Source organism: Rhineura floridana, chromosome 13 (assembly GCF_030035675.1).
Source record: "Rhineura floridana isolate rRhiFlo1 chromosome 13, rRhiFlo1.hap2, whole genome shotgun sequence".
Taxonomy (NCBI): Eukaryota; Metazoa; Chordata; class Lepidosauria; order Squamata; family Rhineuridae; genus Rhineura; species Rhineura floridana.
In genome coordinates this window covers 5196509-5212529 of record NC_084492.1, presented here as the reverse complement: position 1 = coordinate 5212529, position 16021 = coordinate 5196509, and the positions used below count along the sequence as shown (strand labels likewise).

The following is a 16021-nucleotide window of genomic DNA, read 5'->3' as shown; positions in this document are numbered from 1 at the left end:
ACCATGCAGAGTGCATTGCAATAATCCACTCTGGAAGTTAACAGATCACGGAGTGCAGTGGTCTAGTCATCTCTGTCCAAAAGGGGCCAAAGCTGGCAAACCAGCTAGAGCTGGAAAAAAGACTCCTGGCCACTGAGGCTACCTGATACTTCAGTTACAAGGTTGAATCCAGGATCATCCCCATGTTATGGACCCCATCCTTCCAGAGGAGTGCAATCCTATCCAGGACAGGCCACCTCCCTACCTCCTGTACTCCAGAATTTGGCACTCACAATACATCTGTCTGGTCAGGATTCAGCCTCAATTTATTGATCTATATCCAGCCTATCACTGCCTCCATACACTGGTCTAACACTTAAATTGCCTCTCCCTATCCAAATGGAACAGAGTCATTTGCATATTGGCAACACTTCACTTCAAATCCCCTGACAATAAAAAGCATCCAAACAATAGCCTCCCATAACTACTTTCTGGAAACGGCCACGGAGGTAGGAGCGGAACATATGAAGCACAGTGCTCCCAACCCCCACTTCCCTGAGATGCTCCAGAAGGATACTGTGGTCAGTGGTACCAAAAGCCACTGAGAGATCAAGGAGAACGAGAAGGGTCACCTTCCCCCTATCTCTCTCCCAACAAATTTCATCCACCAGGGCGACCAAGGCTGTTTCAGTGCCATGGCCAGGCCTGAAGCCAGACTAGAATGGATCCAAATAGTCAGTTTCCTCCAAGCATGCTTGAAGCTGGACCACCACCACCTTCAAGCAGCTTGCCCCAAAAGGGGATATTTGCCACTGGGCAAGGGTTGTTTAATGCTTCCAGGTCCAGGGAGATCGTCTTAAGGGCATACCTAAAAAGAGTGAGAGAATTAAAAGCTGTTCTTTTCTAGGACCTGAACAATAGCGAAATAGAGGCTAGCTGAGCAATCTTGGGGAACAAATGTATTAATTTTGTTTTGTGACATTTATATCCCACCTTTCTTCCATCATGGAACCCAAGGCTGCCCTGGTTTCCTTAGGAGGAAGGTGCCGGATATAAATTTAATAAAATAAAGAAATAAGGCAGTGCACATGGGGGTTCCCAGATTGTCACTATCCATACACTGACCAGGCTCAGATCCCCTGTGCCTTCAGACCATATCCAGGATCAAGTTTCAGGAATGTCATTTCTCTGATTGCCAACAACTAATTAATATCTGGACAGGTGTTCCTTTAGGTGTACTTTTAGGTACCTGGGCCATAGACAAAGGACCGGCTTTAGTTTTCAGGCCATCTTCAAAGACAATCCCCATGCATTTGCAGTAGTCTAAATGGATGTTGTTGTTCTCTGGCTTCAGAGCCCCCCCCCGTCAGAGGAAGCCTCAGAAGGGGAAGAGGCATCTCCTGGGGAACGATCGTCCCACACTCTACAACCATCCAGCCCAGAATGTGGTTTTACCCAGTTACTCAGATAACCGCCCACCTTTACCACATGGAGTCCTCATTGCCTCCATGCCATAGGAGCCAGTGGCCACAGAATCAAGAAGCAGACAACTCCTCAGAGGCGGCGGGGTAGCAGCAGGTCCAGACCCCCCAGCCTTCATAAAGCCAAAGCATGCTGCTGAGACAACAGCAGCCCTTGGGTGAGTTCCAGACAGAATATGCCACATGGATCTGTCCAGGGCCAGGCCTGGCCTATTGGGATTTGGCATACCCTATCTTGGCTTAACTACTGGATTTAGCTGTGCTGTTGTGGGCATGATCTTGTCCTGCTCTTTAAAAGAAAATAAAAATACTTTTGGGAAATTGCTTCCATTTCCAGACTTCTCCTAGTATAGGAGAGTCTATTCATAGTCCATTGGAATTCCACATTTCAGGACAACGTACAGTCTTATGTTCTATTTTCTCTTATTTGAGCATCCCAACTAACTGGGAACACTATTTCTATAAATATTGGCCTCCTCTAATTATGGATGCAACACAACATATGTTTTCTTTCCTTTGTTGATTTGGGTCTTGTAATCTTTCCTTCTTCTTCTCTTTAAAAGGAGGTGGTGGGCTCTCCAACAGTGGAGGCCTTCAAGAGGCAGCTGGACAGCCACCAGTTGGGTATGCTTCAAGATGGATTACAGCATTGAGCAGGGGGTTGGACTTGATGGCCTTACAGGCCCCTTCCAACTCTACTATTCTATCATTATGGGATTCTACGATCTAAGAATAACTGGTACTCAAACACAGCCAATAGCCTTTCTTGTTTGGAGAGTTTTTCCAATTAGGACAAATTGCAGCTTGGAGGAGGCAGTTCAGGGGAAAACAGCTTGGTTTGGGGGGTAGAGTGTTAATACACACACACACACACACAGCCCATCCCAGATCAGGACCTAATGGATGTGAGTTCTAAAAGTGTAAAGACTAAGCCTCACTGAACTCAGTAGGACCTAACATGCAATCCCATGCATGCTTTGAATAAACATGCATGGGATGGATTGCATGACTATCGAGGGATGGGCCTTTCAGTCAGTACTGGTGGTTAGTTTTTCTGGCAAGGATTCTATCATGCCTTCAGCTACTGTGTTTTTATTGCCCTGGGGAAAGCTTCCCCTGCTGAATTTCTGCTTGTTGTGCAGCTCCTAAAGACAGAGGAATCCTGCTAGAAGAAAAGCCAGGTGACTCATGTTAGAAATTAAGCACTGATTCCACCTCCTTCCCCTGGTTCCTCCAAGAGGCTCCATCTGGAGAATGGCTGCAAATTTGATCAGAGCAGTGGAAGGGGAAAGAGATGCTGAACACTTTCCCTATAGGCTGATGTCCAGGTCAGCACGGCCACTCCCTAACTTGTTTTTGCATCTACAAGGGATTTCATCTATTTTTTCCTGCAGGTGGAAAAAGAGCCAGTGCAGAAAGCGTTAATCAACACCCCTCTTGCTCAAGGCAGACTGGAACTCACATACCCCAGCAGGCAAAAAACAAACAAGTCAGAGAGACTAGGCAGACATTTCCTGCATCTCCTCTTGTTTGGCTCTGAGTTTCTTAGTAACACTGAAGGAAGGGAACCTGCTATGTTTTGTTTTGTGTTGTTGTCGTCGTTGATGAGCTGGGCAAATTCCCTTGCCTGTCTCAGTACTTCACAAAATGTAGGAAGCATCCACTTTGGAAAGGTCTTCTCCTACCAGTTTAAAATCCTCTTTAAAATACTGGCATAAATGATGGAAGAGGCAGCTGATCCAAGCCTTGCCATCTCCTCCCATCTTACATCCTCCCCTCCCCTTCAGTTCGATGCCAATTTCAGATGCTGGGATAGCAGCATGGCAGAGGCACAGTGAGAGCATTAATTTAATCTGGGTGGGCAAATATTTGGAAGGGAACCTGGGACAACATTTGCAGTTTTGAATTTCACTGTATGCGTGCCATTTCAAAGCATCGTCTGTCTCATACATTGTTTTAAAATGATTTCCCTCCCCCCATTTCAAATATGGCAGCAACGCCTTCTAGGATGCCATTTTTGCAATCTGCGCCTTGAGCTAGTTGCAGTTTGTTTATTTATGTGCAGGGGAATCCCTTGAACTGCTGCCTGGAGGCTTTTTGTGGGTTTTTTTTTTCCCCTGCCAAAAGTAGTGTGCTTATTTATTTGCAGAAGAGGTGGTCGCTTCTGTGGTCTGGCTTTCCTTGATAAAAGCTGTCTCTTTAAAGCAGGTGCCAAAGAAAAACAAGGGGCCAAAGGGAGCCAGTGTAGTCCAGCAAGCAAAGTGAGCAGCGGGCAGGAGACTTAGAACATGAAATAAACATGCAATGGATAAGGCGAAAAGAGCACAAATCGTGTGTGGAATCGGATTCAATGCCCCCCAACCCCGCCTGACCACAAACACTAGTGGTGAGTACAAAACCGACTGCCAAGAAGACTTCTTATCTGACACACCTGATCTACCAAGATCACCACATGTATAGCCTCCTAGTGCAGCATGTGCTTCTTGTTGATTTACTATGCAAGACCCACTTTTGTTAGGATTACTGTATAAGCAATATTGCACCAGTAATTTCAATCCGTATATCCACTGTAGTACTACGATCTGGGAGACCAGGGTTCAAATCCTCACTTACCAGGTCATAAAGCTCACCATGTCACCTTTTGGATCTGCTCAATGTCTCTCAGCTTAACCCCCCTCACAGTGTTAATGTGAAGATAAAATTAGGAGGGAGAGAACCAGGTATGCCACCTTGCACTCCTTGCAGGAAAAATGGGATATGAAAATAATAAAACATGCCCTAAAAGAGATGTTTAATCCTGCCATACCAACAACACAATATCAGTTTAGTTTAACAGGTGCTAAATGCAATCTGCATTTTGATTGGCACTATCATCATCAACAAGTTTATTGTACTAGCCATTGGCCTTAGCAACTTTCATAGAATCATAGAATAGTAGAGTTGGAAGGGGCCTATAAGGCCATCAAGTCCATCCCCCTGCTCAATGCAGGAATCCAAACCAAAGCATTCCCGACAGATGGCTGTCCAGCTGCCTCTTGAAGGCCTCCAGTGTTGGAGAGCCCACTACCTCTCTAGGTCATTGGTTCCATTGTCGTATGGCTCCAACACTTAGGAAGTTTTTCCTGATGTCCAGTCGAAAGCTGGCTTCCTGCAACTTGAGCCCATTATTCCGTGTCCTGCACTCTGGGACGATCGAGAAGAGATCCCGGCCCTCCTCTTTGTGACAACCTTTCTTGTACTTGAAGAGTGCTATCATATCTCCCCTCAGTCTTCTCTTCTCCAGGCGAAACATGCCCAGTTCTTTCAGTTTCTCCTCATAGGGCTTTGTTTCCAGTCCCTGATCATCCTTGTTGCCCTCCTCTGAATCTGTTCCAGTTTGTCTGCATCCTTCTTGAAGTGCGGAGACCAGAACTGGACGCAGTATTCAAGATGAGGCCTAACCAGTGCTGAATAGAGGGGAAATAATACTTCACAGGATTTGGAAGCTATACTTCTGTTAATGCAGCCTAATATAGCATTTGCCTTTTTTTGCAGCCACATCACACTGTTGACTCATATTCAGCTTGTGATCAACGACAATTCCAAGATCCTTCTCACATGTCGTACTGCTGAGCCAAGTATCCCCTATCTTATAACTTTAAAAATAAACTCCAAAAATTTCCAATATGAATAATAAACAATACAATAACAAAGTGTTTTAATTTTTTTATTTGCTATAATTTAAAAAACAAAAACAAAAGCAAGAATAGGGAATGCAATAACTAGGTCTAAGAACAAACATCAAATTTCCAAACCAGAATTAAATAAAACATATACAAATCATAAAGTTCCAAGTTATATATATGGATCTATGTTATTTTGAATCTTATTACACCAACAAGTTAGAAAACAGGCTCCATTTTTTTTTAAAAAAAGTCATCTCACTGTCTCTTCTCTATCTCTTACTGTCAGCTCTACACTGCGTCAGCAGGGCCGGTGGGGGGCTGGAAATTCCTGGGTGGTTGGCAGGGAAGCAAAGTCCTTAGCCGGCAGTCTGGTCATAAATCTGCCAGGTCTAGGAGGAGGGGAGCTGATAAGGGCCAGGCTTGTCCGAAGCGTACTTGCCGAGTCAGGAGTCCAGAAGTGAGGTCAGTAGAGGTCCGGGATCAAGTGCCAAGGGGTCAGTCCGAAAGAGGGTGCCAGGAAACTAGGAACACACAAGCCACGCCTGACGTTGCAGTCAGCAACAAGCTGCAGCCAAGGTGTGCCTTATAAAGAGCAAGGTTGACAGCAGGTGTGAGTCCTCAGCGTTTGGGCCTTAAGGAGACAGGCCTGCCTCTCTCTGCCTGACCTTCTGCTGTCTACGTTCTGCAGGTGAGGGGGGAGTATCCTGTTCACTGTCTGTGTCTGGCTGCAGGGCCTCTGCTGTATCTGGGGTGCTCTGCAGCTGAGGGGGAGAAGGAGCTGGATTCTCAGGAGGCTCCTCCGTGTCTCCTGCTGCTCCTGGGTCTGCTGCTGTTACTCCCGAGTCGTCCTCATCTGGGGAGTCCTCTGATGGGGCCATGACACCATCCCCCGCCCCACGACCAACCCTCCGCCTCCCACCGGGGCCCGGCTTATCCGGGTAGCGCTGGTGGAAGCGCCGGACCAGACGAGGGGCATGCACCTGCGCCGCATCTTCCCACGAATGTTCCTCAGGGCCGTACCCCTGCCAGTCTATGAGGTACTGGAGGCGGCCACGATGCCTCCGGGAGTCCAGGATCTGCGCCACTTCAAATTCCTCTTCCCCGTTGACTTGTATCGGTGGTGGGGGCGGCGGTTTACTACTCAAGGGGTGAGGTGGGAGAGCGGGAGTCAGCAGTGATCTATGGAAGACAGGGTGAATGCGGAAGGAGGCAGGGAGTTGGAGCCAGAACGCCACCAGGTTAATTTGCTGGGTGATCTGGAAGGGACCTGCATTCCGGGCCTCCAGCTTGTGAGACGGCCATTGCGAACGCAGGAATTTGGTTGAGAGCCATACCCGGTCGCCTACCTTCAGCGGCGGGCCTGGTTGGCGGTGGCGGTCAGCAAAGCGCTTATACGCATCCTTGGCCTGCTCTAGCTGCTCCTTCAGGACTGCCTGCAGGGCCTGCAACTCCTGCAGCATGACATCCGCAGCGGGGACCGGCGACAGGGGTCGCACTGAGGGGAAGAATCGGGGGTGGTAGCCGTAGGAGGCAAAGAACGGGGTCTGGCGCGTGGAGGCGTGCACGGAGTTATTATACGCGAACTCCGCCAGCGGTAACAGATCCACCCAATTGTCCTGTTGGAAGCAGGTGTAACACCGCAGGTATTGTTCGACGGTGGCGTTGGTACGTTCTGTTTGTCCATCTGATTGAGGGTGGTGGGCAGAGGACAAGTGGATCTGGACGTGCAGGGCCCAAAACAGGGCCTGCCAGAACCGGGCGGTGAACTGGGCTCCTCGGTCAGAGATCAGGTGGTCGGGGAGGCCGTGCAACCAGAAAACCTGGGTCAAGAACAGTTGTGCAGTTTCTGGGGCAGAGGGTAGGCCAGCACAGGGGAGGAAATGGGCCATCTTGGTGAACAGGTCTACGACTACGAGGATGGTGGTCATTCCCCGGGAGGCTGGTAAGTCCGTGATAAAATCCAGGGAGACCGAGCGCCAGGGCTCTGGGGGGGTAGGCAGTGGGAGCAGGAGCCCCGGGGGCTTGCCGGGGTGGCTCTTGGCTCGCTGGCAGGTATCACAGGCCGCTACATAGTCCTTGATGTCCACTTGGACCCGGGGCCACCAGAAATCCCATAGGACCAGGTGGAGGATTTTATACGTTCCAAAATGCCCTGCAGGCTGGCTGTCATGGCAGAGGTGGAGCACCTCTCCCCACAGAGCTCCCGGGGGAATGTACAACTGGTTCCGGTGGTACAAGAGGCCCTGATGCAAGGAAAAGGGGCCGTCCCGGGCGGCCGTCCCGGACTGGAGCTCTCACTGCTGGGCCAGGGCATAGGGGTCCTTTTGCTGCTGCTCCTGCACCCGGTCCAGGAGGGGTTGTGGTTGGTGTGTAGCGGCGAAGTTCTCTGGGCAGAGGATTGGGCGAAGGGGGCGATCGACCTGCTCGGCTCGGTATTCCGGCTTGCGAGAGAGCGCGTCTGCTAGGGTGTTTTGGCGGCCAGGGAGGTAGGTGAACGTGAACTGGAACCGGGAGAAAAACAGGGACCACCGGATCTGGCATTGGTTCAGTCGTCGGGCACTTTGCAGGTGCTCCAGGTTTCGGTGGTCCGTTCGTACCTGGACCGGATGGCGTGCCCCTTCCAGGAGATGACGCCAGGTCTCGAAGGCTACTTTGATGGCCAGTAATTCCTTCTCCCAAATGGTGTAGTTCTGTTCCGAAGCGTTGAGTTTCCGGGATTGGAACGCACAGGGGAGCAGGGACTGCTTGCTCCCCACCGGCTGGAGTAGGACTGCTGCCACGGCCTTATCAGATGCATCGGCCTCTACTATGTAAGGTCGGGTGGGGTCGGGTTGCTGGAGGATGGGTTCCGACGTAAAGGCGTGTTGGAGGCGCCGGAAGGCCTGTTGAGCGGCCTCCGTCCAAACAAACTGCTTTTTGCCTCGAAGCAGGTCTGAGATGGGCGTGGTGAGTTCGGAGAAGTGGGAGATGAACTGGCGGTAATAGTTGGCGAAGCCCAAGAAGCGCTGCACATCTTTGGGGCTTCGTGGAGCTGCCCAGTGGAGGATGGTCTCAATTTTGGCGGGGTCCATCTGGATACCCGAGGGCGAGATCCGATGGCCTAGGAAATCCACGGTCGTGAGGTCAAAGGCGCATTTTTCGAGCTTGGCGAAGAGGCGGTGCTCCCGCAGGCGCTGCAGCACCGCTTGAACATGCTCCTTATGTTCCGAGGGGTTCCGCGAGTAGATCAGGATGTTATCCAAGTAGATCACCAGGAAGCGGTCTAGGAGGCCCCGGAAGATGTTGTTCATGAAGTGCTGGAAGACGGCAGGAGTGTTGCACAAGCCAAACGGCATCACAGTGTACTCAAAGTACCCATAACGGGTGCGGAAGGCCGTCTTCCACTCATCGCCCTCCCGCATACGCACCAGGTTGTAGGCCCCTCGCAGGTCTAGTTTGGTGAAAATGCGAGCGCCCCGCAGCCGCTCTAACAGTTCTGGGATCAGGGGCAAAGGGTAGTGATTCCGAACTGTAATCTGGTTGAGGGTGCGGTAGTTATTGCACAGCTGGAGTTCCCCACATTTCTTTTTGACAAAGAGGACAGGGGCGGCTGCAGGGGACGTGGAAGGGCGAATGAACCCTCGGCGCAGGTTCTTGTCTAGGAACTCTCTGAGGGCTGCCAGTTCAGGTTCTGACAGGGAGTAAAGCCGGCCCACGGGAATCTTGGCTCCGGGTAGCAGATCAATGGGACAGTCGTAAGGACGATGGGGCAGCAACTGGTCTGCCTCTTGCTTCCCAAACACATCCGCGAACTCCCGGTACTGCTCCGGTAAGGCCTCGAGCGCGGAGCTTGCCTCACGGGTCATCAGGATGCGCTCCTTTGGCCTCCTGCAGGTGGCTTGGCAATAGGGGGATCCGAGTGTCAGCCGGCCCGTGGACCACTGGATGATGGGGTTGTGCTGCTGGAGCCACGCCAGGCCCAGCATGACCGGGAAGTGGGGTGCGGCAGCCAGGTAGAACTAGAGGCTTTCCTCGTGCTCCCCCAGGGCCACGTCGAGCAGCACTGTCTCCTGTACTACAGGGCCCGAGGCGAGAAGCCAGCCATCAATAGTCTCCACCAGGAGGGGGCGGCGAATGGGTTGACTAGGAACCCGGTGGAGCTTGGCAAAGGACACGCCCATAAAATTGCTGGTGGATCCTGAGTCCAGCATGGCGGGTACTTGTAGGGTCCCCCTTCCGGGGACTGTCAGTGCAAACAACACGGTCAGATGCTTGGGCGGTGAGGAACTGAGGTGGCAGGCCCCTTGAACCATGAGGTTGCCCCGGCTCAGGGGCCTGTGAAGGCCAGGGCATGGACGTTTCCCGAGGCAGGGGCTGTGGGTCGTTTCGCGGAACACTGGGCTGCAAAATGTCCCGGGGCCCCGCAATACAGGCAGAGGCCCTGTTGCCGGCGTCAGCAGCTTTTCGGCCGCAGAGAGATGTGGCCGAGCCCCTCCCAGCTGCATCGGTTCTGCCGGGGGTGTAGGGTCCTTGCCGACGGGCTCCAAGGGCCCAGCCACTGGGGCTGATGCTCTGTAGACTGGCCGGGGTCGGTTGGCAGCACGCCTGCTTTCCAGCCTCCCATCAATCTGGAGACACAGGCTTATGAGGGCGTGCAGGGTTCCAGGGCGCTCCACCCTAGCTAGCTCATCCAGAAGCTCATCCGACAACCCCTCCTGAAATTGGTCCATGAGAGCTGCTTCGTTCCAGCCCAGGTTTTGTTGTAATAAATGAAAGTCTGTTACATATTCCCCCAAGGGGCGTCGGCCTTGCCGCAGCCGGCGTATGCGGCGGTTGGCTGTAGCTGATTGGACTGGGTCCTCGAACATAGCCTTCAGTTCTCTGGTGAAGGCGATTAAGTCATTGAGCCCGGGGCTCCGCTCGAGGAGTAGGGGTGTGGCCCATCTAGCTGCAGCCCCGGTGCACAGGTTAATCAAGAATCCCACCCGGGTCTTATCATTTGGGAAGGCCTCTGGTCGTAACTCCATGAAGAGCTGGGCCTGGGCCAAGAAGGCTGGGAGCTGGTCGGAAGCCCCAGTAAATTTCTCTGGGAGAGTCACAGGGCACTTGGCTCTCCCTGTAGGGAGAGGGGGTGGGGCTGCTGCTAGCTGGGTTTGCAAGCCTTGGACCGCCAACAACAGCTGGTCTACTTGTGAGCGCAGGAGCAAGTTTTCCTGCTGGAGTTGCTCCATGGTCAGCACTTCCCCCACTCCCTCGTTTGCCTGCTTTGTTTTGGGCTGACTGCAAACTGTCAGCTCTACACTGCGTCAGCAGGGCCGGTGGGGGGCTGGAAATTCCTGGGTGGTTGGCAGGGAAGCAAAGTCCTTAGCCGGCAGTCTGGTCATAAATCTGCCAGGTCTAGGAGGAGGGGAGCTGATAAGGGCCAGGCTTGTCCGAAGCGTACTTGCAGAGTCGGGAGTCCAGAAGTGAGGTCAGTAGAGGTCCGGGATCAAGTGCCAAGGGGTCAGTCCGAAAGAGGGTGCCAGGAAACTAGGAACACACAAGCCACGCCTGACGTTGCAGTCAGCAACAAGCTGCAGCCAAGGTGTGCCTTATAAAGAGCAAGGTTGACAGCAGGTGTGAGTCCTCAACGTTTGGGCCTTAAGGAGACAGGCCTGCCTCTCTTCTGCCTGACCTTCTGCTGTCTACGTTCTGCAGGTGAGGGGGGAGTATCCTGTTCACTGTCTGTGTCTGGCTGCAGGGCCTCTGCTGTATCTGGGGTGCTCTGCAGCTGAGGGGGAGAAGGAGCTGGATTCTCAGGAGGCTCCTCCATGTCTCCTTCTGAGTCTGCTGCTCCTGGGTCTGCTGCTGTTACTCCCGAGTCATCCTCATCTGAGGAGTCCTCTGACGGGGCCATGACACTTACCATATTTGTGAGCTTGACCATAATTACAATGTCCCAAACTTTCATAAATCTAGTCTTCCAAAGATGGTATCTTCATTTTCTTCCATTTATAACAGATGATCATTCTGGCAACTATCAATAAATGCTGGCCTAATTCTCTGTCTTCCACTAGTATTACATCTTTAATATATTCAAATAGCAAAATTAGAGGATCTATTGGCAAAATATTTCCATTGTTGCTTCGGTTTCGGTTATTATGACCACCCAGAATGTTTTAATTTGGGGGCATGTCCAAAATATATGCTGCAAGCCAAGCATTTGCCAGTCTACATCTCCAGCATGCAACACTTGTTGTGCTATAAATACGATTGAGATGTAATGGTGTTAAATACCAGTGAAGCAGGAACTCATAAAAACTTTCCTTTAAGGCTACACATATTGTTTGGTGGGGGACATTCTGCCATTTCCACTTCCATTGATCTGGTCAAACAATAGCAAAGTTAAAATATAATATGTTTATATAAAAACTTTTAACCAAAATAGTTAAATTAACGCAATTAAACTAAAATTAAACTGAGCACATTGTTAATCCCTGGTATTTGCTGGTAGAGCTGGAAAAGGCTTCCTACCCGAAACCCTGAAGAGCTGCTGCCAGTCAGTGTAGACATTATTGAGCTAGATGGATCATTGGTCTGACTCAGTATAAGGCAGCTTCCAATGTTCCTGTGTTTCTCTTTGGAGTTTCCTTGCAACTAAACTTGCAACCTTCTCTGTGGTGCAAAAGACCCTCCGTGGCGCAGAGTGGTAAGCAGCGGCAATGCAGCCGAAGCTCTGCTCATGGCCGGAGTTCTATTCCAACGGAAGGAGGAAGTCGAATCTCCGGTAAAAGGGGTCGAGGTCCACTCAGCCTTCCATCCATCCGTGGTCGGTAAAATGAGTACCCGGCATATGCTAGGGGGTAAAGAAAGGCCAGGGAAGGACTGGCAATCCCACCCACTAGGTCTGCCTAGTAAACGCCGCAAGACGTCAGCCTAAGAGTCGGAAACGACTCGCACTACAAGTGCGAGGACACCTTTACCTTTAAATGAAACAATGCTGTTCTATATGTTACAGATGGGAAGACATCTTCTAGGAGAAAACAGGTAATTTCTTGGTCAGGATAAGTTGTTAAACTAGACAAGGTATTCCTTAAAAAAAATTCCCCTTGGACTTGGGACACTGGCATCTGTTTATATCTCCCGTCCAACATGGCAGAAGGCATCACCTGTCAGCATATTTCTAAGAAGGCCCTGGTAGGGAAACAATTTGGTTGTCTCTGGTTACAGCAAAAACATTTATTGGCATATTGCACAGGTCTGTGTGTTTGCTAATTATATTAGGCCGGGTTGGGCAGACAACAAGCTAATAGGATCTATTTTGTGTTTTACTTCAACCTTAGGATCCAGCAGCCTGAACCATGTGCAAAACAGCAGCTTAGCTGGGTGGACAAATGCAAAGAATGAATGAGCAGGGATGCTAGGGATGGAGGAGAAATTCAATTCAGTTTGCATTTAAAGCCAAATCTTATCAAATTCCCACTTTCCAAACAATATAAGAACTGAAATACAGCCATTCTTCAAAATTCGCACTTTTCTGAATGTTGTGATGCCTTTTTCCAGCAAAGCAAAGTTTACAAATATATATATATATATATATAAGGGCAGTGGTTCCCAACCTGGAGGTCAGAACCCCAGGGTGTGTGTGAAGTCATCCCAGGGGGGCTGCAAATAACCAAGAGAAGAATTATTTATCAATTAAAAAAATTAATGAATGGCTGGTCTGTGCACCACCAACTTGCGAGCCTATACTGCATGTGCACACAGCCGCTTCTGCCTCGCTTTCCTTCCTCCCAGCTGGCACAGTCAGTTCCCAACACACAGAGAACTAAGAGCACAGCTCTTGAGCAAGTGCATCAAGAGAGGGGCCAGCTGGGCTTATTTAAGCTCCAGCACCTCTTACCTCCCTCTCTTGTCAGTGGCAGTGAGGGAAGATCGATCGAGCTGACTGGCTCTGGCTGTAGAGACAGAGGGACCCCAAGAGGGGTCTGCCTGCCAAAAGAGTAATCGGATGGAGTCCCAGAGTGTTCCCTCACGAACACACACCTGGGCGCTCATTAAAAATTCACTGTATATACTTATAGTACAATGTATACATATCTATTCAGAAGTAAGTCTCTTCATATTTAATGGGGCTTACTGCCAGGTAAACCAAATTGTGGTAATCAAACCAGACTAAAGATTCTGTTGGAGCTTTGAAGCCCATATTGCTTGGGGAGGGGACATGAGGCTTTCTAGTACAAAGATGCATCATTCTGGTTAAAGGAAGTAAAGAATTATGTCTGTAAAATAAGGACCTAGGCTGCAATCCTAATCAGGTCTACTCAGAAGTAAGTCCTATAGAATTCAGTGGAGCAACAGCCATATGAGGTTAGGCTGAGAGTTAGTGGCTGGCCCAAGGCAGTATGTGAGGAAAGGTTGGGAACCACTGTATTAGGGGAAAGTGTTGCACAAAATGAATATATTAGTGAAAATAACATACCAAATGCATTATATCAGGATAAATTGCTTGCAAAAATGTGTACATTAGTCAAAACTGCATGCAAACTTGTATTTATTAGGAGAAATTCACACTAAAATTAATTTTCATTAGGATTTTTTTTAAATGCAAATTGCTGCAGAAATACGGAGTAACAGATCATTAGGCACCAAAAAGATAACAGAGATGGTGCCTGTCTAATATTTAAAGGAAGGGAATTCCAAAGGGTAGGCGCCACTACACTACACCTATGTTATGCGGAACGGACCTCCTGATAAGATGGTATCTGCAGGAGGCCCTCACCTGCAGGGCACAGTGATCGACTGGGTATATAAGGGATAAGACGGTCTTTCAGGTATCCTGGTCCCAAGCTGTGTAGGGCTTTGTACACCTGAACTAGAACCTTGAACTTGGCCTGATAGCTAATGGGCAGCCAGTGCAATTCTTTCAGCAACAGGGTGACATGTTGGCGATATCCTGCCCCAGCAAGTACTTGCACCGCACATTTTGCACCAGCTGCAGCTTTCGGACCAACCTCAAGGGTAGCCCCACACAGAGTGCATTACAATAATCCAACCTGGAGGTTACAAGTACATGGATGATAGTAGTCAGGCTATCTTCAGGTAGGGCTAGGAAAGATTCTGTTGTGCCCTGGACACAAGGGGAGCTAGATCAGGGTGAGATGTCAGATGAGGATGAGGTCCCTGGGGGCATTGGTAGAGGGGGGGACTTTGCCAGTCCGCAGACTTCTTCGGCTGGCACCCCCATTGAGGCAGGTCCAGCCCCACCTGCGAGTTCCCCGCATGAGCCATTAGGAAGCAATCCTTTGTGCACACCAACCCTGCCCGCGCCGGAATCCCCACCTGGCACTTCAAACGTTTCCCTGCCAACCAGTTTCCCACCTCCTGAGGTCACACCATCACCTAGCGAAGCCCCACTGTTGGATGGGCAGTTGCAGGCTCACCCCCCCTCACCACGTGCGAGAAGGGAAACTTTCAGAGGATAGAACTCCGACAGAGATGTTGTTTACGCGTGAAGACTTTCCCTACTTAAGCAGGGGCCCTCCCGGACTCTAGTGCTGAGTCAACTCTCCCCACACGCTGCACAGACTATTTAGTTAGGATAGTTAGGGAAAATAGTGAGTCAGAGTAGACAGGTTTATGAAGCGCACAGCTTTGGATGTAACCATCACACTAATAAAATGAGAATTAGACCAAACCTCGCTTCAGTCTGGTTTCTCTGACTCTGGCAGGACAGATTCCTGTCTGAGATCTTGGAGAGATGCTGCTAGTTAGTGTTAAGCCTTCACCAATCTAATACCCTCCAGATATTTTCATAGAATCATAGAACAGAATCATAGAATAATAGAGTTGGAAGGGGCCTATAAGGCCATCAAGTCCAACCCCCTGCTCAATGCAGGAATCCAAGTCAGACTGCCCACTACCTCTCTAGGTAATTGGTTCCATTGTTGTATGGCTCTTACAGTTAGAAAGTTTTTTCTGATGTCCAGTCGAAATCTGGCTTCCTGCAACTTGAGCCCATTATTCCGTGTCCTGCACTCTGGGACAATTGAGAAGAGATCGCGGCCCTCCTCTGTGTGACAACCTTTCATGTACTTGAAGAGTGCTATTATATCTTCCCTCAGTCTTCTCTTCTCCAGGATAAACATGCCCAGTTCTTTCACTTTCTCCTCATAGGGCTTGGTTTCTAGTCCCCTGATCATCCTTGTTGCTCTCCTCTGAACCTGTTCCAGTTTGTCAGCATCCTTCTTGAAGTGCGGAGACCAGAACTGGACGCAGTATTCAAGATGAGGCCTAACCAGTGCTGAATAGAGGGGAACTAATACTTCACGCGACTTGGAAACTATACTTCTGTTAATGCAGCCTAATATAGCATTTGCCTTTTTTGCAGCCAATCCAAGATCCTTCTCACATGTCATATTGCTGAGCCAAGTATCCCCCATCTTATAACTCTGCATTTGGTTTCTTTTTCTAAGTGTAGAACTTTGCATTTATCCCTGTTGAATTTCATTCTGTTGTTTTCAGCCCAATGCTCCAGCCTATCAAGCTCTTTTTGAATTTTATTTCTGTCTTCCATGGCATTAGCTATGTCCCCCAATTTTGTATCATCTGCAAATTTGATAAGCATGCTCTGTACCTTCTCGTCCAAGTCATTAATAAAAATGCTGAAGAGCACTGGGCCCAGGACCGAGCCCTGTGGTACCCCACTCGTTACTTCTGCCCAGTTTAAGAAGGAACCATTGATAAGCACTCTTTGAGTACGATTCTGGAGCCAGCTGTGAATCCACCTGATAGCTGTTCCATCCAGTCCACATTTAGCTAGCTTGCTAAGCAGAATATCATGGGGCACTTTGTCAAAAGCTTTGCTGAAGTTGAGATATATTGCGTCCACAGCATTCCCACAGTCTACAAGGGAGGTTGCCTGATAAAAAAATGAGA

General features: G+C 49.8%; 1 long non-coding RNA gene across 1 annotated transcript; it reads left to right on the top strand.

Moving 5' to 3' along the window:
- Positions 1–2717: 2717 nt before the first annotated feature.
- Positions 2718–5104, top strand: LOC133368933 (uncharacterized). Its single transcript, XR_009758796.1, has 3 exons — positions 2718–2788; positions 3666–3846; positions 4995–5104. It is a non-coding gene; the product is annotated as an uncharacterized LOC133368933 (long non-coding RNA).
- The last annotated feature ends 10917 nt before the right edge of the window (positions 5105–16021 follow it).